We start from the raw sequence: 11631 nt of genomic DNA, 5'->3' as shown, positions 1-11631 counted from the left end.
GTTCGCTGCTCTGGCCCCCAATGGTGGAACAAACTCCCTCACGACGCCAGGACAGCGGAGTCAATCACCACCTTCCGGAGACACCTGAAACCCCACCTCTTTAAGGAATACCTAGGATAGGATAAAGTAATCCTTCTCACCCCCCTTAAAAGATTTAGATGCACTATTGTAAAGTGGCTGTTCCACTGGATGTCATAAGGTGAATGCACCAATTTGTAAGTCGCTCTGGATAAGAGCGTCTGCTAAATGACTTAAATGTAAATGTATGTATGTAATGTAATGCCTCTCTACTGAATTCACATTTTGCGGTGTTGTATCTTTTTCACTGTGACTAATTCATATTACAGTGACTGAAATATTACTCCAGGTGTGCATGTCTTGTACTTCTGGTGAGCCAGGTAAACACACACACACGGCAACACAGACACAGGTCTGATGGCTAACGTCTCTCTCTGTCTCTCTAGGATCCACGTTGAGGAGATCAACCACATGGTATTACTGCATATGACAGAGAGGTAGGTAAAGACCACTGATGTCTAATGGTTATTTAAAGGGACATATTACACATTCATGAAAGCTTGTCAGATGTTTTCAGACATCAACTACGTCGTGGGATGGAGTTTCACCTTGACGCCAGAGTACTTTTGAGGTCTGAAAACATCTGCCTAACTTTGATTTGGAAGTGTAATAACCCTCTAAGATGTTTATGATTCAGATAGTTCACTGCATGTTATTGTCAGCAAGGGATTTCAGTGAACATCACACATGTAATTATCATAGGCCTTCTTTAATAAAGACTTGTCTGGTTTAAATGCCACGCTTGCACCGTTCCTTTCTTTGGAATAGTATTTCATGAACAGGTGTGTAACCTTTTAAATGAATGTCAATGCTTTCCAAAGTTTTGCAGCAGTTTACTTCAGTGAATGTCAGCATGTGGTTTCAGTCCTGCTCGCACCTTTGCTCTTTCTTTCACTTTGCTGTCGTCAACAGTGCCCTATTGTAAATACATAAAATGTCCTATCGCTGAAGTACACTTTAGGTCAACGGTAATGTATGTGTTATTTGAGTGTATTTGGGATTAATGCTCATTAAAGATGTACATGAAGTTAGATATAAGCTGTTGTACATACTGCTTGAAGAAAGGCTACTAAAAGAGATCATCTTGAGACCAATATGCATGATCAAACCCATCATGTCACTGCTCCTCCGGCATCTTGTGCTGCTTCTGTTTAAGCCTAGATCACCAGAAGATGCATTGTAGACAATTAGGAACTTCTCTATGCTTCAAGTCTTTGTGCTGTGCAACAGGTGCTTTTTGAGATCACAATAAAAGCTAAATATCGTTAAAGGATCAATGTATTTGTATTTCTTCTGTGTCCATATAGTATCATAATAGTATTTATGGGGTGTTTGTGTTTAGGGATATTGTTGGTTATTAATTATTGACCATGTTACCTGGGTATAACAATGGTCAGGTCAGATCATCTCCTTTTGTACTTCCCTTTCTTTTTATAAAAGCACATTTGTGAAATTATTTATAAATGCCTATAGGACTTGCAACAAGGGATTTCGCTGCCTAGCAACAGCTCCTGATTGGTCTAGTAACGTTTAAAAAAAATGAAACTAGTTTAAACGAACAAACGATTGCCACAGTTATTAATTGTACTGCACAAATGTTTATTTTTAATTTTATTATAGTTTTCATTTAGTATTTTTTCAAATTCTTATTTGTATTATTATTCTTTAAAAAATGTTGACGGTGAGTATGACGTGTCTCTTCTCTAACGCCAAGGAAGCTCCGACTCCAATCACAATGTTTTAATTTGTCATTTTACTTTTATTTAACTAGGCAAGTCAGTCATGAACAAATTCTTATTTACAATGGCGGCCTAGACAGTGGGTTAACTGCCTTGTTCAAGGGCAGAACGACAGATTTTTACCTTGTCAGCTCGGGGATTCGATCCAGCAACCTTTTAGGTTAATGGCACAACCCTCTAACAACGAGGCTACCTGCGAGCATTATAATGTCAAAATACATTCGTTACTCACCAAATATGGAGTTTTGCTGAGCAACTATCTTCATTTACTACGGTTAAGGCCAGTATGTAGACCTCCTTCCAAAAAAGGTATAATAAATGTTTTACAATTAACCAAAAAATGCATATGTACACTACCGGTACATTGTAGAATAATAGTGAAGACGTCAAAACTATGAAATAACACATATGGAATCATGTAGTAACAAATAAAGTGTTAAACAATTCAAAATATATTTTATATTTGAGATTCTTCAAATAGTCACCCTTTGCCTTGATGACAGCTTTGCACACTCTTGACATTCTCTTAACCAGATCCATGAGGCAGTCACCTGGCATGCATTAACAGGTGTGCCTTGTTAAAAGTTCATTTGTGGAATTTCTTTCCTCAATGTGTTTGAGCCAATCAGTTGTGTTTAAACAAGGTAGAGGGGGGTATACAGAAGATAGCCCATATTATGGCAAGAACAGCTCAAATAAGCAAAGAGAAACGACAGTCCATCATTACTTTAAGACATGAAGGTCAGTCAATACGGAACATTTCAAGAACTTTGAACGTTTCTTCAAGTGCAGTCGCAAAAACCATCAAGCACTATGATGAAACTGACTCTCATGAGGACCGCCATAGGAAAGGAAGACCCAGAGTTACCTCTGCTGCAGAGAACAGTCTACTTAGCTTAACCATCCCGTGGGGGACACACAAGCATGGATACCACAGCATTCTGCAGCGATACGCCATCCCATCTGGTTTGCACTTAGTGGGACCATCATTTGTTTTTCAACAGGACAATGACTCAACACACCTCCAGGCTGTGTAAGGGCTATTTTACCAAGAAGGAGTGTGATGGAGTGCTGCTTCAGATGACCTGGTCTCCACAATCTCCGATCTCAACCAAATTGAGATGGTTTGGGATAAGTCGGACCAGAGAGTGAAGGAAAAGCAGCCAACAAGTGCTCAGCATATGTGGGAACTCCACCAAGACTGTTGGAAAAACATTCCAGGTGAGGCTGGGTGTGAGAATGCCCCTCTAAAAAATAAACGCTTTTTCTGGACCCTGTCTTTCAAAGATAATTCGTAAAAATCTAAATAACTTCACAGATCTTCATTGTAAAGGGTTCAAACAATGTTTCCCATGCTTGTTCAATGAACCATGAACAATTAATGAACATGCACCTGTGGAACGGTCGTTAAGACACTAACAGCTTACAGACGGTAGGCAATTAAGGTCACAGTTATGAAAACCTAGGACACTAAAGAGGCCTTTCTACTGACTCTGAAAAACACCAAAAGACAGCTGTCCAGGGTCCCTGCTCATCTGCGTGAATGTGCCTTAGGCATGCTGCAAGGAGGTATGAGGACTGCAGATGTGGCCAGGGCAATAAATTGTCCGTACTGTGAGATGCCTAAGACAGCGCTACAGGGAGACAGGATGGACAGCTGATCATACTCGCAGTGGACAGGATTGGTACATCCAAACATCACACCTGCGGGACAGGTACAGGATCGCAACAACACCTACCTGAGTTACACCAGGAACGCACAATTCTTCCATCAGTGTTCAGACTGTCCGCAATAGGCTGAAAGAGGCTGGACTGAGGGTTTGTAGGCCTGTTGTAAGGCAGGTCCTCACCAGACATCACCGTCATCAACGTCACCTATGGGCACAAACCCACTGTTGCTGGATCAGACAGGACTGGCACAAAGTACTCTTCACTGATGAGTCGCGGTTTTGTCTCACCAGAGGTGATGGTTGGATTCGCGTTTATCGTCGAAGGAATGAGCGCTACACTGAGGCCTATACTCTGGAGCGGGATCGATTTGGAGGTGGAGGGTCCGTCATGGTCTGGGTCGGTGTGTCACAGCATCATCGGACTGAGCTTGTTGTCATTGCATGCAATCTCAACGCTGTGCGTTACAGGGAAGACATCCTCCTCCCTCATGTGGTACCCTTCCTGCAGGCTCATCCTGACATGACCCTCAAGCATGACAATTCTGGGATCTGGGATCGGAGGCTGAGGGCTAGGGCCATTCCCCCCAGAAATGTCCGGGAACTTGCAGGTGCCTTGGTGGAAGAGCTGGGTAACATCTCACAGCAAGAACTGGCAAATCTGGTGCAGTCCATGAGGAGGAGATGCACTGCAGTACATAATGCAGCTGGTGATCACACCAGATACTGACTGTTACTTTCGATTTTGACCCCCTCTTTGTTCAGGGACACATTATTCCATTTCTGTTCGTCACGTCTGTGGAACTTGTTCAGTTTATGTCTCAGTTGTTGAATCTAGTTATGTTCATACAAATACTTACATGTTACGCTTGCTGAAAATAAACGCAGTTGACAGTGAGAAGACGTCTCTTTTTCTGCTGAGTTTATAAGCACCACTGTCGCAACAGTCGGGGAACGTGGGTAGAATTGGGTCAGCAGCAGGGGAAATGGGGGCACGAACAGTGGTAGTTGGGGGAGGACGTGGAGCAGGGTCTGTCAGCGCCATAGTTCTTGGAGCAAATGCTGGGGGCGATTCTCGTCACCGTCAGGGCTGTAGGAGAGGGAATAAAGGGAGCCCAAGCTTCAGAGATATAGGATTCTCCAAACGAGGCAGCGAAGAACGCAGCTCAGTCTGTGGCCAAGGATCATGCAAATGTAACAAGACAATTGGATTCAAATGTGTCATAGCAACAGAATTGCTGGTCTACTTTAAAATGTAACTTTATTTATTTAAATTATTTTGACAATATTATTTGCTAAGACCAGCAATTCTGTTATAATTGATATTATAATAATCTCTTAAACATTGATTCAACTGTGGTTCACTTTGGCAACATTTTGCATTCCAAAAAAAGTGTAACTGAATTGAATGAGGAGAGCTGTAACAATGCACAGATTGGCATAATATAATCATACAATTTATTTTATTGAGCAACAACATTTGATGGTCTTGTAATAAAACAAATGAGGAAATGAAGATGATTACATTGCTATTGGCTTGATGTTGTGTCGAGGTGTTCCTGTGTTGTGATGTTTTGTCAATGTTTTCCTATTATTGTTATCCTGCCATTCACACGCTGTGGCCAAACACTACGAGGTCAACGCCAAAATGATAATCAGGAAAATAATTATCTTCATAGATACAGCAGGGGTTTATGACATGGACATGCCCGAAAAGGAAGTCAGAAAGGAAAATGTGTCTGGACAAGAGCGCTGCTGCACCCCCTGACCTCATGCCTCCCTGATGGTGTTGCAAATCGGACGGTTCACCGAACAGAAGTCTGTGGTGAAGTACATACGAAGCTGGTTAGGAGACACTGTGTTGAACCATACTGCCCATGGTAACGACCTAGAATACGGCATGACCAGAAGGGACTATATCCAGGGGAACACTGATCTGAAAGAACTGGTCGACAGGTTCACATCATCGACGACAAGTGCTGGACCTCGACACCTCCGACCTCGACACCTGATGCGATCGCGGCTGCTCTGCTCCAGAGAATCTGACAGTCTGACAGAGAAGAGGAGTGACACTAACAGTACCACTGGTCTCAGTCTTGAGTCTGGTCTCGAGATCACAGAGTGTCTCGGTCTCATCTCAGTGTCGGATACATTTGTACTCGATCTTGACTCAGTCTCAGACAGTGAGGACTCATAATTTCTTCCGGAGACCAGCAGAGTAAAAAACAAATAATTATCAGCTTCGTCAGGCCAATTATATCCACTCCTTTCTTGGAACATGAAGATCTTAAAAGCCTTTATATCTATTATAGACATGTTTTCACAGTGGTGAACTTATAGGTCTTCAGTGTGTGAAAGGTTAGTACAGTGGTGAACCTACAGGTCTTCAGTGTGTGAAAGGTTAGTACAGTGGTGAACCTACAGGTCTTCAGTGTGTAACAGGTTAGTACAGTGGTGAACCTATAGATCTTCAGTGTGTGACAGGTTAGTACAGTGGTGAACCTACAGGTCTTCAGTGTGTGACAGGTTAGTACAGTGGTGAACCTATAGATCTTCAGTGTGTGACAGGTTAGTACAGTGGTGAACCTACAGGCCTTCAGTGTGTGACAGGTTCGTACAGTGGTGAACCTACAGGTCTTCAGTGTGTGACAGGTTAGTACAGTGGTGAACCTATAGATCTTCAGTGTGTGACAAGTTAGTACAGTAGTGAACCTACAGGTCTTCAGTGTGTGACAGGTTAGTACAGTAGTGAACCTACATGTCTTCAGTGTGTGACAGGTTAGTACAGTGGTGAACCTATAGGTCTTCAGTGTGTGACAGGTTAGTACAGTGGTGAACCTATAGGCCTTCAGTGTGTGACAGGTTAGTACAGTGTAGAACCTATAGGTCTTCAGTGTGTAACAGGTTAGTACAGTGGTGAACCTATAGGTCTTCAGTGTGTGACAGGTTAGTACAGTGTAGAACCTATAGGCCTTCAGTGTGACAGGTTAGTACAGTGTGAACCTATAGGTCTCAGTGTGTGACAGGTTAGTACAGTGTGAACCTATAGGTCTTCAGTGTGTGACAGGTTAGTACAGTAGTGAACCTATAGGTCTTCAATGGTGAACCTATAGGTCTTCAGTGTGTGACAGGTTAGTACAGTGGTGAACCTATAGGACTTCTTGACAGGTTAGTAGAGTGGTGACAGGCCTTCAGTGTGTGACAGGTTAGTACAGTGAACCTATAGGACTTCTTCAATACAGGTGAACCTATAGGCCTTCAGTGTGTGACAGGTTAGTACAGTGGTGAACCTATAGGACTTCAGTGTGACAGGTTAGTACAGTGGTGAACCTATAGACCTTCAGTGTGTGACAGGTTAGTACAGTGTGAACCTATAGGCCTTCAGTGTGTGACAGGTTAGTACAGTGGTGAACCTATAGGTCTTCAGTGTGTGACAGGTTAGTACAGTGGTGAACCTATAGGTCTCATAGGACTTCAGTGTGTGACAGGTTAGTACAGTGGTGAACCTATAGGTCTTCAGTGTGTAACAGGTTAGTACAGTGGTGAACCTATAGGTCTTCAGTGTGTGACAGGTTAGTACAGTGGTGAACCTATAGGCCTCTTCAGTGTGTGACAGGTTAGTACAGTGGTGAACCCATAGGTCTTCAGTGTGACAGGTTAGTACAGTGGTGAACCTATAGGTCTTCTGTGACAGTACAGTGGTGAACAGTGACAGGTTAGTACAGTGGTGAACCTATAGGCCTTCAGTGTGTGACAGGTTAGTACAGTGGTGAACCTATAGGCCTTCAGTGTGTGACAGGTTAGTACAGTGGTGAACCTATAGGCCTTCAGTGTGTGACAGGTTAGTACAGTGGTGAACCTATAGGCCTTCAGTGTGTGACAGGTTAGTACAATGGTGAACCTATAGGTCTTCAGGCCTTCAGTGTGTGACAGGTTAGTACAGTGGTGAACCTAGGTCTTCAGGCCTTCAGTGTGTGACAGGTTAGTACAGTGGTGAACCTATAGTCCTTCAGTGTGTGACAGGTTAGTACAGTGGTGAACCTATAGGCCTTCAGTGTGTGACAGGTTAGTACAGTGGTGAACCTATAGGTCTTCAGTGTGTGACAGGTTAGTACAGTGGTGAACCTATAGGCCTTCAGTGTGTGACAGGTTAGTACAGTGGTGAACCTACAGGTCTTCAGTGTGTGACAGGTTAGTACAGTGGTGAACCTATAGGCCTTCAGTGTGTGACAGGTTAGTACAGTGGTGAACCCATAGGTCTTCAGTGTGACAGGTTAGTACAGTGGTGAACCTGTAGGTCTTCAGTGTGTGACAGTTTAGTACAGTGGTGAACCTATAGGCCTCCAGTGTGTGACAGGTTAGTACAGTGGTGAACCTATAGGCCTTCAGTGTGTGACAGGTTAGTACAGTGGTGAACCTACAGGCCTTCAGTGTGTGACAGGTTAGTACAATGGTGAACCTATAGGCCTTCAGTGTGTGACAGGTTAGTACAGTGGTGAACCTACAGGTCTTCAGTGTGTGACAGGTTAGTACAGTGGTGAACCTATAGGTCTTCAGTGTGTGACAGGTTAGTACAGTGGTGAACCTATAGGTCTTCAGTGTGTGACAGGTTAGTACAGTGGTGAACCTACAGGTCTTCAGTGTGTGACAGGTTAGTACAGTGTAGAACCTATAGGCCTTCAGTGTGTGACAGGTTAGTACAGTGGTGAACCTACAGGTCTTCAGTGTGTGACAGGTTAGTACAGTGTAGAACCTACAGGCCTTCAGTGTGTGACAGGTTAGTACAGTGTAGAACCTACAGGCCTTCAGTGTGTGACAGGTTAGTACAGTGTAGAACCTACAGGCCTTCAGTGTGTGACAGGTTAGTACAGTGTAGAACCTACAGGCCTTCAGTGTGTGACATGTTCGTGATTCTGAAAGGACAGCAACCATAATACCGGCGCATTTGTATAACACAAAGGGCCAGTGGTTTAGTGGAGGGTAAACACAAAGGGCCAGTGGTTTAGTGGAGGGTAAACACAAAGGGCCAGTGGTGTAGTGGAGGGTAAACACAAAGGGCCAGTGGTTTAGTGGAGGGTAAACACAAAGGGCCAGTGGTGTAGTGGAGGGTAAACACAAAGGGCCAGTGGTGTAGTGGAGGGTAAACACAAAGGGCCAGTGGTATAGTGGAGGGTAAACACAAAGGGCCAGTGGTTTAGTGGAGGGTAAACACAAAGGGCCAGTGGTTTAGTGGAGGGTAAACACAAAGGGCCAGTGGTTTAGTGGAGGGTAAACACAAAGGGCCAGTGGTTTAGTGGAGGGTAAACACAAAGGGCCAGTGGTTTAGTGGAGGGTAAACACAAAGGGCCAGTGGTTTAGTGGAGGGTAAACACAAAGGGCCAGTGGTTTAGTGGAGGGTAAACACAAAGGGCCAGTGGTTTAGTGGAGGGTAGTGGAAACACAAAGGGCCAGTGGTTTAGTGGAGGGTAAACACAAAGGGCCAGTGGTTTAGTGGAGGGTAAACACAAAGGGCCAGTGGTTTAGTGGAGGGTAAACACAAAGGGCCAGTGGTTTAGTGGAGGGTAAACACAAAGGGCCAGTGGTTTAGTGGAGGGTAAACACAAAGGGCCAGTGGTTTAGTGGAGGGTAAACACAAAGGGCCAGTGGTTTAGTGGAGGGTAAACACAAAGGGCCAGTGGTTTAGTGGAGGGTAAACACAAAGGGCCAGTGGTTTAGTGGAGGGTAAACACAAAGGGCCAGTGGTTTAGTGGAGGGTAAACACAAAGGGCCAGTGGTTTAGTGGAGGGTAAACACAAAGGGCCAGTGGTTTAGTGGAGGGTAAACACAAAGGGCCAGTGGTTTAGTGGAGGGTAAACACAAAGGGCCAGTGGTTTAGTGGAGGGTAAACACAAAGGGCCAGTGGTATAGTGGAGGGTAAACACAAAGGGCCAGTGGTTTAGTGGAGGGTAAACACAAAGGGCCAGTGGTATAGTGGAGGGTAAACACAAAGGGCCAGTGGTTTAGTGGAGGGTAAACACAAAGGGCCAGTGGTTTAGTGGAGGGTAAACACAAAGGGCCAGTGGTTTAGTGGAGGGTAAACACAAAGGGCCAGTGGTTTAGTGGAGGGTAAACACAAAGGGCCAGTGGTTTAGTGGAGGGTAAACACAAAGGGCCAGTGGTATAGTGGAGGGTAAACACAAAGGGGCCAGTGGTTTAGTGGAGGGTAAACACAAAGGGCCAGTGGTTTAGTGGAGGGTAAACACAAAGGGCCAGTGGTATAGTGGAGGGTAAACACAAAGGGGCCAGTGGTTTAGTGGAGGGTAAACACAAAGGGCCAGTGGTATAGTGGAGGGTAAACACAAGGGGCCAGTGGTTTAGTTGAGGGTAAACACAAGGGCCAGTGGTTTAGTGGAGGGTAAACACAAAGGGCCAGTGGAGAGGGTAAACACAAAGGGCCAGTGGTATAGTGGAGGGTAAACACAAAGGGCCAGTGGTTTAGTGGAGGGTAAACACAAAGGGCCAGTGGTTTAGTGGAGGGTAAACACAAAGGGGCCAGTGGTTTAGTAGAGGGTAAACACAAAGGGCCAGTAGTTTAGTGGAGGGTAAACACAAAGGGCCAGTGGTTTAGTGGAGGGTAAACACAAAGGGCCAGTGGTATAGTGGAGGGTAAACACAAAGGGGCCAGTGGTTTAGTGGAGGGTAAACACAAAGGGCCAGTGGTATAGTGGAGGGTAAACACAAGGGGCCAGTGGTTTAGTGGAGGGTAAACACAAAGGGCCAGTGGTTTAGTGGAGGGTAAACACAAAGGGCCAGTGGTTTAGTGGAGGGTAAACACAAAGGGCCAGTGGTTTAGTGGAGGGTAAACACAAAGGGCCAGTGGTGTAGTGGAGGGTAAACACAAAGGGCCAGTGGTGTAGTGGAGGGTAAACACAAAGGGCCAGTGGTTTAGTGGAGGGTAAACACAAAGGGCCAGTGGTTTAGTGGAGGGTAAACACAAAGGGCCAGTGGTTTAGTGGAGGGTAAACACAAAGGGCCAGTGGTATAGTGGAGGGTAAACACAAAGGGCCAGTGGTGTAGTGGAGGGTAAACACAAAGGGCCAGTGGTATAGTGGAGGGTAAACACAAAGGGCCAGTGGTTTAGTGGAGGGTAAACACAAAGGGCCAGTGGTGTAGTGGAGGGTAAACACAAAGGGCCAGTGGTGTAGTGGAGGGTAAACACAAAGGGCCAGTGGTATAGTGGAGGGTAAACACAAAGGGCCAGTGGTATAGTGGAGGGTAAACACAAAGGGCCAGTGGTGTAGTGGAGGGTAAACACAAAGGGCCAGTGGTATAGTGGAGGGTAAACACAAAGGGCCAGTGGTGTAGTGGAGGGTAAACACAAAGGGCCGGTGGTATAGTGGAGGGTATACGCAGGTATAAGCCGTATACCCACTTTCTTTCAGTGGGCATTGCTTATACTCACATCTTAATCCATACTGATGTGTGTGAAAGTAGTGTAATGGAGGTATACGACTTATAAATGATGTAGTACAATAGAGAAATCATGCACCAAGTAGCCTACACAATCGCAAAGCACATTAAATATGTTCACATGCGCGCCGCACACACAGCCTAGTTTCAGCGGAATATCATCTGCAGGCAGCAAGAGTGTGCAGCTCTCAACTGGGTTTTGGCATGGAGCATCTCACAGAAGAAAGACATCGGTAGCCAGTAGGGTAGGAAAGACGTTTCAATTTATGATATCTACCAGTAAATGCTAACTAAGACAACAATGGGTATGCAAACCAGTTATTGAAAAAGTTTAGTCCGAAGTGTTGGTTACCGTAGACATCACCAGAACCGGGCTTTTGCCCCAAATGAGTCTTTTGCCCTGCTGGGATAGTGTAAAACAAGCGAGGCTACACTGGATTACACACTGCAATGAATACTCCAAACATGAGCCTTCTTCTTAATCGATGGCGTTTAACAGCGGTTGGCATCTAATGTTAATGGTACATTACTGCCACCAGCTGGATGGGGTATTGACTAATAAAAAATAATAAAAAACATTCCCTAAAATGGGAAAAACGACATCATACAAAATTAAACATGTCAACTAAACAAATTAAAACATCATACTTCTTCAACCACAGTCCACTCCAAAATACATCTCTACAGTAGCTTACGGG

General features: G+C 44.8%; 1 long non-coding RNA gene across 13 annotated transcripts; it reads left to right on the top strand.

Annotated features, from left to right (window-relative positions):
* Positions 1–6250: 6250 nt before the first annotated feature.
* LOC127906531 (uncharacterized) lies at positions 6251–8352 on the top strand. Of its 13 annotated transcripts, none has more exons than XR_008061787.1 (4): positions 6251–6346; positions 7200–7367; positions 7508–7573; positions 8328–8352. It is a non-coding gene; the product is annotated as an uncharacterized LOC127906531 (long non-coding RNA). The 13 variants fall into 13 exon arrangements; XR_008061788.1 differs by lacking the exon at positions 8328–8352 and adding an exon at positions 8286–8310; XR_008061789.1 differs by lacking the exon at positions 8328–8352 and adding an exon at positions 8244–8268.
* Positions 8353–11631: the final 3279 nt, after the last annotated feature.

The sequence above is a fragment of the Oncorhynchus keta genome, chromosome 12, assembly GCF_023373465.1.
Source record: "Oncorhynchus keta strain PuntledgeMale-10-30-2019 chromosome 12, Oket_V2, whole genome shotgun sequence".
Lineage (NCBI taxonomy): Eukaryota > Metazoa > Chordata > Actinopteri > Salmoniformes > Salmonidae > Oncorhynchus > Oncorhynchus keta.
This window is presented reverse-complemented; position numbering and strand designations above follow the sequence as displayed.